We start from the raw sequence: 11,694 nt of genomic DNA on the forward strand, positions 1-11,694 counted from the left end.
TTTATTGATTCATTATTCTCACAATTTTGTTTGCCTTGGGTTGTGGCTTGTGCAAACAATGAGTCTGAAAGGCTATGAAAGCTGTCAAATTTTGCTCAATTTTGACAGACTTGTTCCCTTGGTTACTGTTTATTGCCTTCATCTACAAGATGAAGGGCTTTTTGTTTTTCTTATGTAATCGGCGCAGACAGCAAAGATTCTGTATTTTACTGGAATAGCCTTCAATGGTTTATGCTGACTTTATTATTACGTCCTTGACTATTTAAGAAAACAAAAGTTTCTCACTTAGGAAAGATCTAAGGGTCCTTACAGTCATGTTACCTTCTATGTTTACTTTTTAAATACTTTATTGTCACTTAGAAATGAGGAGCCAAAGAGTTTTGTTTTAGTTTTAGTTTTGTTTTGGGTTTGTTTTGTGTTTGTTTGTTTGTTTTGAGACGGAGTCTCGCTTTGTTGCCCAGGCTGGAGTGCAGTGGCACGATCTCGGCTTACTGCAACCTTCGCCTCCCCAGTTCAAGAAATTTTTCTGCCTCAGCCTCCCCAGTAGCTAGAATTACAGGCATGTGCCACCATGCCTGGCTAATTTTTGTATTTTTAGTAGAGACGAGGTTTCACCCCCATGTTGGCTAGGCTGGTCTCGAACTCCTGACCTCAGGTGATCCACCAGCCTCAGCCTCCCAAAGTGTGAAATTACAGGTGTGAGCCACTGTACCCAGCTCGCAAATAGTTTTTTAGACACCTAGATCTGATTCCTGTCATAAGTGTTCAAATTGCCTGACAGCGTCTGGTTTTTGCCTCCCTAAAATGGAATTCTAAATATAAAATAAAATGAAGCTTTCAGGATTTTTTTTGCTACTAAAACTATTTTGAGAGTTCCTAGGGGGCCCCTGGAAAATCACAAAGACTTATTATTTAGCCTTTTGAAAAGAGAGGTGTTAGAAATAATTAGGTTTACATGCTGGATTACTATTGATGAACCACATGAAAGACTTGTGAAATCAGAAGAGATGCTCAGCCTTTCCTAGGTTAAACTGGTATATGTTGCATGTTGTTAGTATATTTCAGAAACTGTATGCTCTATGGGCATTTTCCAGAGCTTTGCAGTGTCCTCGCTGTCCATGACACATTGCTCCTTATTAGGGCCCTAGTGCTGCTTTGACATATTAGACAATGACACTACAGTGTCATCACTCATGATTTCAGTTTTGTTTTTTTTTTTTAATAGAAATGGGGTCTCACTCTGTCATCCATGCTGGTCTCAAACTCTTGGGTTCAAGTGATCATCCTGCCTCAGCCTCCCAAAGTGCTGGAATTACAGATGAGAGCCACAGTGCCTGGCCCAATTTCAGTTGTTTTCTAAGTGTTAACTTGATCACAGCTTTACTTATTTAATTTGAATCTAGTATCTTCTAGGGCAGTGGTTTTCAATTGGGGATTGACATCACTTACAGAATTTTACTAATAAACAGATGTCTAAGAACTACTGAGGACCACGAATTCTCTTTACTTGATATTCTTGATATATTTTTGTTATATTCTTACTTAGCAAATTCGTGTTATATTATGTTTCAGCATTATTACATTATATCTCAAGATTTTTTTCTCTGGAAAGATTATGTTCATCCATTTTTACAAATTACATATAATGTTCACTGTCTTATTTTGTTATTGTTGTTGTTGTTGTTTTGAGACAATCTCCATCTGTCGCCCAGGCTGGAATGCAGTGGTGCGATCTTGGCTCATTCGAACCTCCGCCTTCCAGGTTCAAGCAATTCTCCTGCCTCAGCCTTCTGAGTAGCTGGGATTACAGGTGTGTGCCACTACGCCTGGCTAATTTTTTTGTGTTTTTAGTAGAGACAGGATTTCACCATGTTGGCCAGGCTGGTCTCAAACTACTGACCTCAGGTGATCTGCCTGCCTCGGCCTCCCAAAGTGCTGGGATTACAAGTATGAGCCACCGAGCCTGGCCTGTCTTCTTTAAAAATAGAGCTAATCATTGTAAGTTTTTTTTTTTTTTTTTTTATGAGGGAGTTTTGCTCTTGTCGCCCAGGCTAGTGTCCAATGGTGCGATCTTGGCTCACTGCAACCTCCACCTCCTGGGTTCAAGAGATTCTCCTGCCTCAGCCTCCCGAGTAGCTGGGATTACAGGCACCCACCACCACACCCAGCTAATTTTTCATGTTTTTAGTGGAGACAGGATTTCACCATGTTGGCCAGGCTGGTCTCGAACTCCTGACCTCAGGTGATCCACCTGCCTCAGCCTCTCAAAGTGCTGGAATTACAAGCGTGAGCCACTGCACTTGGCCTGTCTTCTTTGAAAAAGGGCTAATCATTATGTTTTTAATTATTTTATCTAAAATTTTTTTGAATCAACTTTATTTTCTTTTTGGCATGCCACAGAAGCAACCAAATTTTCTTATCAGTTGCATTTGTATTGGAATAAATTCTTATCAGAACTTTTGCTTTTGAAAATTATCAGTAATACACAATAAAGCACAGTATTTTAAGCCTTTTGTAATCTAGAGGTAGTTTTTTTGTTTTACTCTGATGCTTCCTTGAAAATGTTTCCTCTTCAACAAAGGACTGTCTCAGAGACCCATGGAAAAGGACTATGTTGGGTATTTTGGGGTATGTGCTGCTAATGGCATCACTTAAACAATTTTGAGACCACACCAGCAAACAGAGTAAGGATTTCCAGAACTCTAGGCAAGAAACAAATGGAGTCATGAAAATGCTAACCCAAGATCCAGTGAAACAAGAATTAATTACATAGGGCTAAATGAACTGATGAGGAATGATTGTAGTTTATGGTGGGCGGGGGGAGTATTACTGATTTTTTTCTTTTTCTTTTTACAAAATTATTTTTATTCTTCTTCACAGCATCTGCAGCTGTGAGATTATTGATGTTTTAATATACAGAAGGCCTTTCTTTTTTCTTTTATCAATAACCCATAACAATTTAGTAGACTCTGTTTTTATAAATGGAAATGAAACATTTATAAATGATATCATATTCTTCCAGCCTAACCCCTCCAGAATCTGGAAACTCTTAATGAATATTCTTCTTTTCATACCATATAGTTATTTCCGTAGATGCAATAAGGACATATCTGGGACTTAATTTTACTGAGATTTCATTGAAAACACTGGTTATACAACCAAGAACTTGCCTGGAATGTCATATTTGAAAACTATGTTTATTTACTCATATATCACCAAGTACTTTTAAGTAACTAAAGTTGTTTTATGGAGTCAAGGCTTACAAAACCATTGAGTGCAGTGGTGTACACCTGTTGTCCCAGCTACTTGGGAGACTGAGGCAAGAGAATTGCTTCAGCCCAAGAGTTCAAGACCAACCTAGGCAACATAGTGAAACCCCATAGTAAGACCCTGTCTTTAAAAAATAAATAAATAAATAATAAAATGCTTATACAACCCTCTTGAAAAAACTGGCCTGGGACCTGCTTTACAGGGTTTCCAGCCTTACTCTGTTTTCGCTGAGTTTTTGCGTTTCATGAAGGCATCACAATATATCTTTTTTAAAACAGCCCATAGTTGGAAACTTAACTAATCAAAATGAGCCACCTCTCCTCATTCATACAAATGAATGGAAGAGATCGGAGCCCACACAGCTGCCAGGCTCTATGCAGGGCACTTGGCACATAATCTGCAGGATCTTTAAAATTTTACTTTATTTTATTCTTACTTTGTTTTACTCTTATTTATTTATTTTATTTTATTCTTTTTTTTCTTTTTTAGCGTTTTTTTGAAAGTTCTTGTCAGACGGGTAATGTGTCAAAATCATAACAAGGTTTAAGGGAGGTACAGCTCACACATGAGCATGAAAACCCAATTATCATGCTTATGAACTACAAAAGGATCACAGGATATTTTTGTAAGTGCCTACCCAACAGATCTCCCCTCTTTCTATGGCACAATATGTCCAGTGTTGAACTAGTAGCATTCACATTTCCCCACAAGTGTCACGAAACGGGGACTCTCTCCCAAGTTTCCCCAGCAGTAAAACCTGATTGGTCTAAGGTCTGCAGGGTGGTTCTAGTCCTCTTGCCAGTGATTGATTAGACATGACTGTATAACATGACTGGGAGGTGGGAGGAGAAGAAGAGATTCCAAAAGGAAAGGGTTTATGCTCTTAAAAAGAGCTATGTGATGCCTCTGATGAAGCCTATGTTAGTAGAGACATCTGAGAGTGTAGATGAATGCCAATGGCCCTCATGGAAAGAGAGAGAGATGAGAAAAAGCACACTCTTTTTTTACATCTCCATGTGATGTCTGGAATTACAGCAGCCATTTTGTGATCATGAGAGCAGCTGGCTTGGCTAAGGACAAAATTTGTCACACCAAACATGGCAGAGAAGAAAGAAGATTCTGGATTCTTGATAACATTTTTGAGCCACTGGACTAACCAAGACTGGAATTGGTCTCCCTTGGGACTTCTTAATATGTGGGATAGTGAATTTTCACATTGAAGTAAATTTTGAATGGAGTTTTCTGTTTCTTATAGCCAAAACCATCTTACCTGCTACAAATATTTTATTTAATTTCATCTTTACAACAGTCCTATATCTGTGGACATTCTCATTTTATAGATAAAAATCTGAGATTCGGAAAGTTTTAGTAACATGGCCAGGCACCGTGGCTCACACCTGTAATTCCAGCACTCTGGGAGGCCAAGGTGGGAGGACTGCTTAAGCCCAGGAGTTTGAGACCAGCCTGGGAAACATACTGACACCCTGTCTCTACCAAAAAAAAAAAAATTACCTGGGCATGATGGCACATGCCTATAGTCCAGCTACTCAGGAGGCTGAGGTAGGAGGATTGCTTGAGCCCAAGAGGTCAAGGCTGTAGTGAGCTGTGATCGCATCACTGCACTCCAGCCTATGCAACAGAGCAAGACCCTGTCTCAATAATAATAATAATAATGGATAGAACAACCACACAGAAGTAAGGAGAGAGAGGACTTAAACAACATAATAAACCAACTAGAGCTAACAGACATATACAGAACACTCTGCACAACAGCATATACATTCTTCTGAAGCGCACGAGACATTTTCCAGAATAGACTATACGTTAGGCCACAAATTAAGTCTCAATACATTTTAAAAGATAGATATTACAGGCCTGGCACGGTGGCTCATGCCTGTAATCCCACCACTTTGGGACGACAAGGTGGGTGGATCACCTGAGGTTGGGAGTTCGAGAGAAGCCTGACCAACATGGAGAAACCCCATCTCCACTAAAAATACAAAATTAGCCAGACGTGGTGGTGAATGCCTGTAATCCCAGCTACTCGGGAGGCTGAGGCAGGAGAATCGCTTGAACCCAGGAGGTAGAGGTTGCAGTCAGCCGAGATCATGCCATTGCACTCCAGCCTGGGCAACAAGAGCGAAACTCCATCTCAAAAAAAAAAAAAAAAGAAGATAGATATTATACAAAGCATCTTCTCTAAGCACAATAGAATGAAGTTAGAAATCAATAACAGAAGTAAAACTGGAAAATTCCCAAGTTTGTGGAAATTCAACAATGCATCAATAATCAAAAGACCAGGTGCAGTGGCTCAAGCCTATAATCCCAGCACTTTGGGAGGCCAAGGTAAGTGAATCGCTTGACCCCAGGAGTTCAAGACCAGCCTGGGCAACATAGTGAGACTCCACCTCTATTTTTTTTTTTTTTTTTTTTTTGAGACAGAATCTTGCTCTGTCACCCAGGCTGGAGTGCAGTGGCGCGATCTCGGCTCACTGCAAGCTCCGCCTCCCGGGTTCACACCATTCTCCTGCCTCAGCCTCTCCGAGTAGCTGGGACTACAGGTGCCCACCACCACGCCCGGCTAATTTTTTATATTTTTAGTAGAGATGGGGTTTCACCGTGATCTCGATCTCCTGACCTCGTGATCCGCCCGCCTCGGCCTCCCAAAGTGCTGGGATTACAAGCGTGAGCCACCGCGCCCGGCTCCACCTCTATTTTTTAAAAATATATAAAAATAAAAATAAATACAGTAAAAAAAATGAAAACCCAAATAGATCAAAGAAAAAATTGCAACAAAAACTTGAAACTACAGAAGAAAAAACAAAAACAAAAACACAACCAACCAAAACTTACAGGACATAGCAAAAGCAGTGCTAAAAGGAAAAGTTATAGCTATAAATGTTTAAATTTAGGAACAAGAAAGATCTCAAATCAACAACCTAACTTTACAAATAAGAAACTAGAAAAAAAAGAACAAACAAAACCTAATGCTAGCAGAAAGAAGAGAATAACAAAGATTAGAACAGAGATTAATGAAATAGAAAATAGGAAAACAAAAGGGAAAATTAATAAAACCAAAAGTTGGCTCTTTGAAAAGATGGACAAAATTGACAAACCTTTAACTACATGGATTAAAAAAAAGAGAGAAGTTGACTCAAATTACTAAAATCAAAAATGAAAATGGGAAAATTACTACCAACTCTACGGAAATAAAAAGGATTGTAAGAGAGTACTGTGAACAATTGTATGTCAACAAATAGGATAACCTGGATAAAATGGAAAGATTATGAGAAACACAAAACCCACTAAAACTAAATCACGAGGGGACAGAAAATGTGAATAGACTGATAACTCGTAAGGAGACTGAATTAGTAATCAAACATCTCCCAACAAAGAAAGGTCCTGGACCTGTTGGCTTCACTAGTAAATTCTACCAAACATTTAAACAACTAATACCAATCCTTCTCAAACTTTTCTTTAAAAATTAAAGAGGGGGAAACACTTCCTAAATCATTCTATGAGACCAGCATTACCCTAATACCAAAGCCAAAAACACTAGAAGACTACAGATCGATATACTTTATGAACATGTGTGCAAAAATCCTCAGCAAAATATTAGCAAACTGAATTTAGCAGCATAGTAGAAGGATCATACACTATGAGCAAGTAGGATTTATTCCTGGAATGCAGGGACAGTTCAACATATGAAAATGAATTGGCCGAGCTCAGTGGTTCATGCCTGTAATCTCAAAACTTTGGGATACTAAGGCAGGAAAATCACTTGAGCTCTGGTGTTCAGCCTGGGCAACATAACAAGACCCTATCTCTACATAAGTTAAAAAATTAGCTGGGCATGGCCGGGCTTGGTGGCTCATGCCTGTAATACCAGCACTTTGGGAGGCCAAGGAAGGTGGATGACTTGAAGTCAGGAGTTTGAAATCAGCCTGGCCAACGTGGTGAAACCCATCTCTACTAAAAATACTGAAAAAAAATTAGCCAGGTGTGGCCGGGCGTGGTGGCTCACACCTGTAATCCCAGCACTTTGGGAGGCTGAGGTAGGTGGATCACCTGAGATCAGGAGTTTGAGACCAGCCTGGCAAACATGGTGAAACCCCATCCCTACTAAAAACACAAAAAATTAGCCACGCATGGTGGCAGGCACCTGTAATTCCCTGCTACTTGGGAGGCTGAGGCAGGAGAATCACTTAAACCTGGGAGATGGAGGTTGCAGTGAGCCGAGATAGTGCCATTGCACTCTAGCCTGGGCAACCAGAGTGAAACTCCATCTAAAAAAAAAAAAAAAAAAATTAGCCAGGTGTGGTTGTGGGTGCCTGTAATCCCAGACTTGGGAGGCTGAGGCAGAACAATTGCTTGAACCCGGGAGGCAGAGGTTGCAATGAGCCAAGATCATGCCACTGCACTTCCAGCCTGGGCAACAAAGCAAGACTCCGTCTCGCAAAAATAAATAAATACATAAATAAATAAACAACAACAAAAAAGCTGGGCATGGTAGCACACAGCTGTAGTCCCAGCTGGTCGGTAGACTGAGGTGGAAAGATCACTTAAGCCTGGGATGTTGAGCCTGTAGTGAGCTATGATTGTGCCACTTCACTCCAATCTGGGCAACAGAGTGAGACCCTGTCTCTCCAAAAAAGAGAGAAAATCAATCAATGTAATACACCCCATTAACAGAATGAAAGAGTTAAAGAACTACGTGATCATCTCAATTGATGCAGAAAAAGTGTTTGACAAAATTCACCACCTTTTCATGATAAAAACACTCAACAAACCAAAAACAGAAAAAAGCTACCTCAACATAATAAAAGCCACATATGAAAAATCTACAGCAGACATCATACTCAATGCTGAAAGTCAAAAAGCTTTTTCCCTTAGATGAGGAAAAAAACAAAAATGCCCATTATCGGCCTGGTGCGGTGGCTCATACCTGTAATCCCAGCACTTTGGGAGGCCAAGGCAGGTGGATCACCTGAGGTCAGAAGTTCAAGACCAGCCTGGCCAACATGATGAAACCCCGTCTCTACTAAAAATACAAAAATTAGCCAGGCATGATAGCATGCACCTGTAATCCCAGCTACTCTGGAGGCTGAGGTAGAAGAATCACTTGAATCCGGCAGGCAGAGGTTGCAGTGAGCCAAGATCACACTACTACACTCTAGCCTGGGTAACAGAGTGAGACTCCATCTCAAAAACAAAAACAAAAACAAAATGCCCATTCTCTCCACTTCTATTCAACCTAGTACTAGGGGTTCTAACCAGAGCAATTAGGCAAGAAAAAGAAATAAAAGACATCCAAGTTGGAAAGGAAGAGGTATAAATTGTTTCTGTTTGCAGATAATATGATCTTAAGTGTAAAAAACTTAAAAAGATTCCACACCAAAAAAAAAAAAAAAAAAAAAAAAAACCTGTTGGAGCTCATAAATTAATTCAGCAAAGTGGCAGGTTAAAAAGTCAACACATAGAAACCAGTTGCATTTCTGTACACTAACAATTAACAATCTGAAAAGAAAATTACAAAACAATTTCATTTACAATAGCATCAAAAAAAAAGTAAACCTAAACCTGGGAATGAACTTAACCAAGAAGGTGAAAGACATGTACAATGAAAACTACAAAACATTAATGAAAAAAAGTAAAGAAGACATAAGTAAAGCCAGGTGCTGTGGCTCATGCCTGTAATCCCTGCACTTTGGGAGGCTGAGACAGGCGGGTCACCTGAGGTCAGGAAACCGAGACCAGCCTGACCAACATGGTGAAACCCTGTCTCTACTAAAAATACAAAAATTAGCCGGGCGTGGTGGCGGGGGCCAGTAATCCCAGCTACTTGAGAGGCTGAGGCAGGAGAATCACTTGAACCCGAGAGACGGAGGTTGCAGTGAGCTGAGATGCTGCCACTGCACTCCAGCCTGGGCGACAGAGTGAGACTCCGTCTCAAAAAAAAAAAAAAAAAAAAAAAAAGACATAAGTAAATGAAAGCATATCTTATATTCGTGGACTGGAAGACTTAGTATTGTTAAGATGTCAATGCTACCCAAAGTGATCTGCAAATTCACTGCAGTCCCTATCAAAATCCTTGTGAGGTTTTTGCAGAAATAGAAAGTTCCATTCTAAAATTCACATGGAATCTGAAGGGACTCTGAATAGCCAAAATAATTTTGAGAAAAAAAAGAAAAAGCTGGAGGACTCATACTTCCTGATTTCAGAACATACTACAAAGCTACAGTAACCAAAATAGCATAATACTGGCATAAAGACAGACATATACACCAAAGGAATAGAATGGAAAGCCCAAAAATAAACCCTCTCATATACAGCCAAATTATTTTTGACATAGATGGCAATATTATTCAATGGGAAAAGCCCAGTCTTTTCAACTAATAGTGCTTGGAAAACTGGATATCCAGATGTAAAAGAACGAAGTTGGACCGTTATCTAACACCATATACAAAAATTAACTCAAATTTGATCAAACACCTAAATGTAAGACCTAACACTATAAATCTCTTAGAAGAAAGCCAAAAGCTACATGACACTGGATTTGGTGACAACTTTTTTGGATATGACTCCAAAGGCACAGGCAACAAAAGAAAAAAATAGACATATTGGACTTCATGAAAATTTTAAATATGTGTGCATCAAAAGACAATATTAACAGAGCAAAAAGGCAACCCACAGAATGGGAGAAAATATTTGCGAATCATATATCTGATAAGGGATTAATATCTAAAGTATATACAGAACTTCCAAAACTTAATAACAACAACAAACAACCTGATTTAAAAAATGGGCAAAAAGGCTGGGCGTGGTGGCTCATGCCTCTAATCCCACCACTTTGGGAGAGATCACTTGAGGCCAATGGATCACTTGAGCCCAGGAGTTCAAGACCAGCCTGGGCAACATGGCAAAACCCTATCTCTACAAAAAATAGGAAAATGAGCAAGGTGTGTTGGTGCATGTCTATAGTCTCAGCTACCTGGGAGGCTGAGGTAGGAGGATCGCTTGAGCCCAGGAGGTGGAGGCTACAATGAGCAGAGATCAAACCACTGCACTCCAGCCTGAGGAACAGAATGAGACTCTGTCTCAAAAAAAAAAAGAGAAAAAAGAGAAAATGATTTGAATAGACATTTCTCCAAAGAACTTATACGAATGGCCAATAAGCACAGGAAAAGATGCTCAATGACACTAATCATTAGGGAAATGAAAATCAAAACTACAAGATACCACCACCTCACACCCATTACAATGACTACTATCAAAATAATTGAAAATAACAAGTGTTGGTGATGATGTGGAGAAACTGGAAGCCGTGTACACTGGTGGCGGGAATGTATTAGGTTGGGGCAAAAGTAATTGCAGTTTTGCCACTGAATGTAATGGCAAAAACTGCAATTACTTTTAATGAAATGGTGCAGTGACTATGTAAAACAGTGTGGTGGTTCCCCTAAAAATAGAATCACTATGTGATCCAGCAATTCCACTTCTGGGTATATACCCAAAAGAATTGAATGTAGGATCTCAAAGAGATATTTATACAACCATGTCGATAGCAGCAATATTCGCAATAACTAAAACACGGCAGTAACCTGGGTGTCTATCAATGGATTAACAGATAAACTATGTTATAGCCATAAAATGGAATATTATTCAGCCTTTAAAAAGAATGAAATTCTGACATATACTACACCATAGCTGAACTTTGAGGACATTATGCTAAGTAAAGTAATCCTGTCACAAATGACAAATACTGTATAATTCCACTTATATGAGATACTTAGAGTAGTCAAAATCATAGAGACAAAGTGAAATGGTGATTGCCAGGGACTGGGGAGAGGGAGGAATGGTGAGCTATTTCTTTTTCTTTTTTTTTTTTTTAGACAGTGTCTCACTCTGTCAGCCAAGCTGGACTGCAATGGCCCAGTCACGGCTCACTGCAGCCTCAACCTCCTGGCTCAGGCAATCCTCCCACCTTGGCTTCCCAAAGTGCTGGAATTACGAGCATGAACCACCATGCCCAGCCCACTTTTTAATGAGTATAGAGTTTCAGTTTTACAAGATGAAAAGAGTTCCAAAGATGGATGTTGGTGATGGATATACAATATTGTGAATGTATTTAATACCACTGAACTGTACAATTTAAAATGGTTACAATGGTAAATTTTGTGTTATGTGTATTTCAATTGAAAAAGTTGAAAAAAAGAAAACTTTCCTTTTTGTGTGTGAGACAGGGTCTCACTCTGCCGCCCAGGCTGGAGCACAATGGCATGATCTCAGCTGAATGCAACCTCTGCCTCCCAGGCTCAAGAGAAAAGAAATATTTCTTAGACCATAGAGCTTAGTGGTTAAGAGAAAACTTTGGTGTCAGCAGACCCGGGTTTAAATCCTGCTTCTGCATGACCTCAGGGCCTC

At 39.7% G+C, this 11,694-nt stretch overlaps 2 non-coding genes across 2 annotated transcripts; one reads left to right on the plus strand and one right to left on the minus strand.

Moving 5' to 3' along the window:
• Positions 1-3,777: 3,777 nt before the first annotated feature.
• LOC129461360 (small nucleolar RNA U13) lies at positions 3,778-3,881 on the minus strand. Its single transcript, XR_008650509.1, has one exon. It is a non-coding gene; the product is annotated as a small nucleolar RNA U13 (small nucleolar RNA).
• A 284-nt stretch (positions 3,882-4,165) lies between these two features.
• LOC129461340 (small nucleolar RNA SNORD74) lies at positions 4,166-4,245 on the plus strand. The gene has a single exon (XR_008650492.1). It is a non-coding gene; the product is annotated as a small nucleolar RNA SNORD74 (small nucleolar RNA).
• Positions 4,246-11,694: the final 7,449 nt, after the last annotated feature.

Source organism: Symphalangus syndactylus, chromosome 13, assembly GCF_028878055.3.
Source record: "Symphalangus syndactylus isolate Jambi chromosome 13, NHGRI_mSymSyn1-v2.1_pri, whole genome shotgun sequence".
NCBI classification, from domain to species: Eukaryota; Metazoa; Chordata; class Mammalia; order Primates; family Hylobatidae; genus Symphalangus; species Symphalangus syndactylus.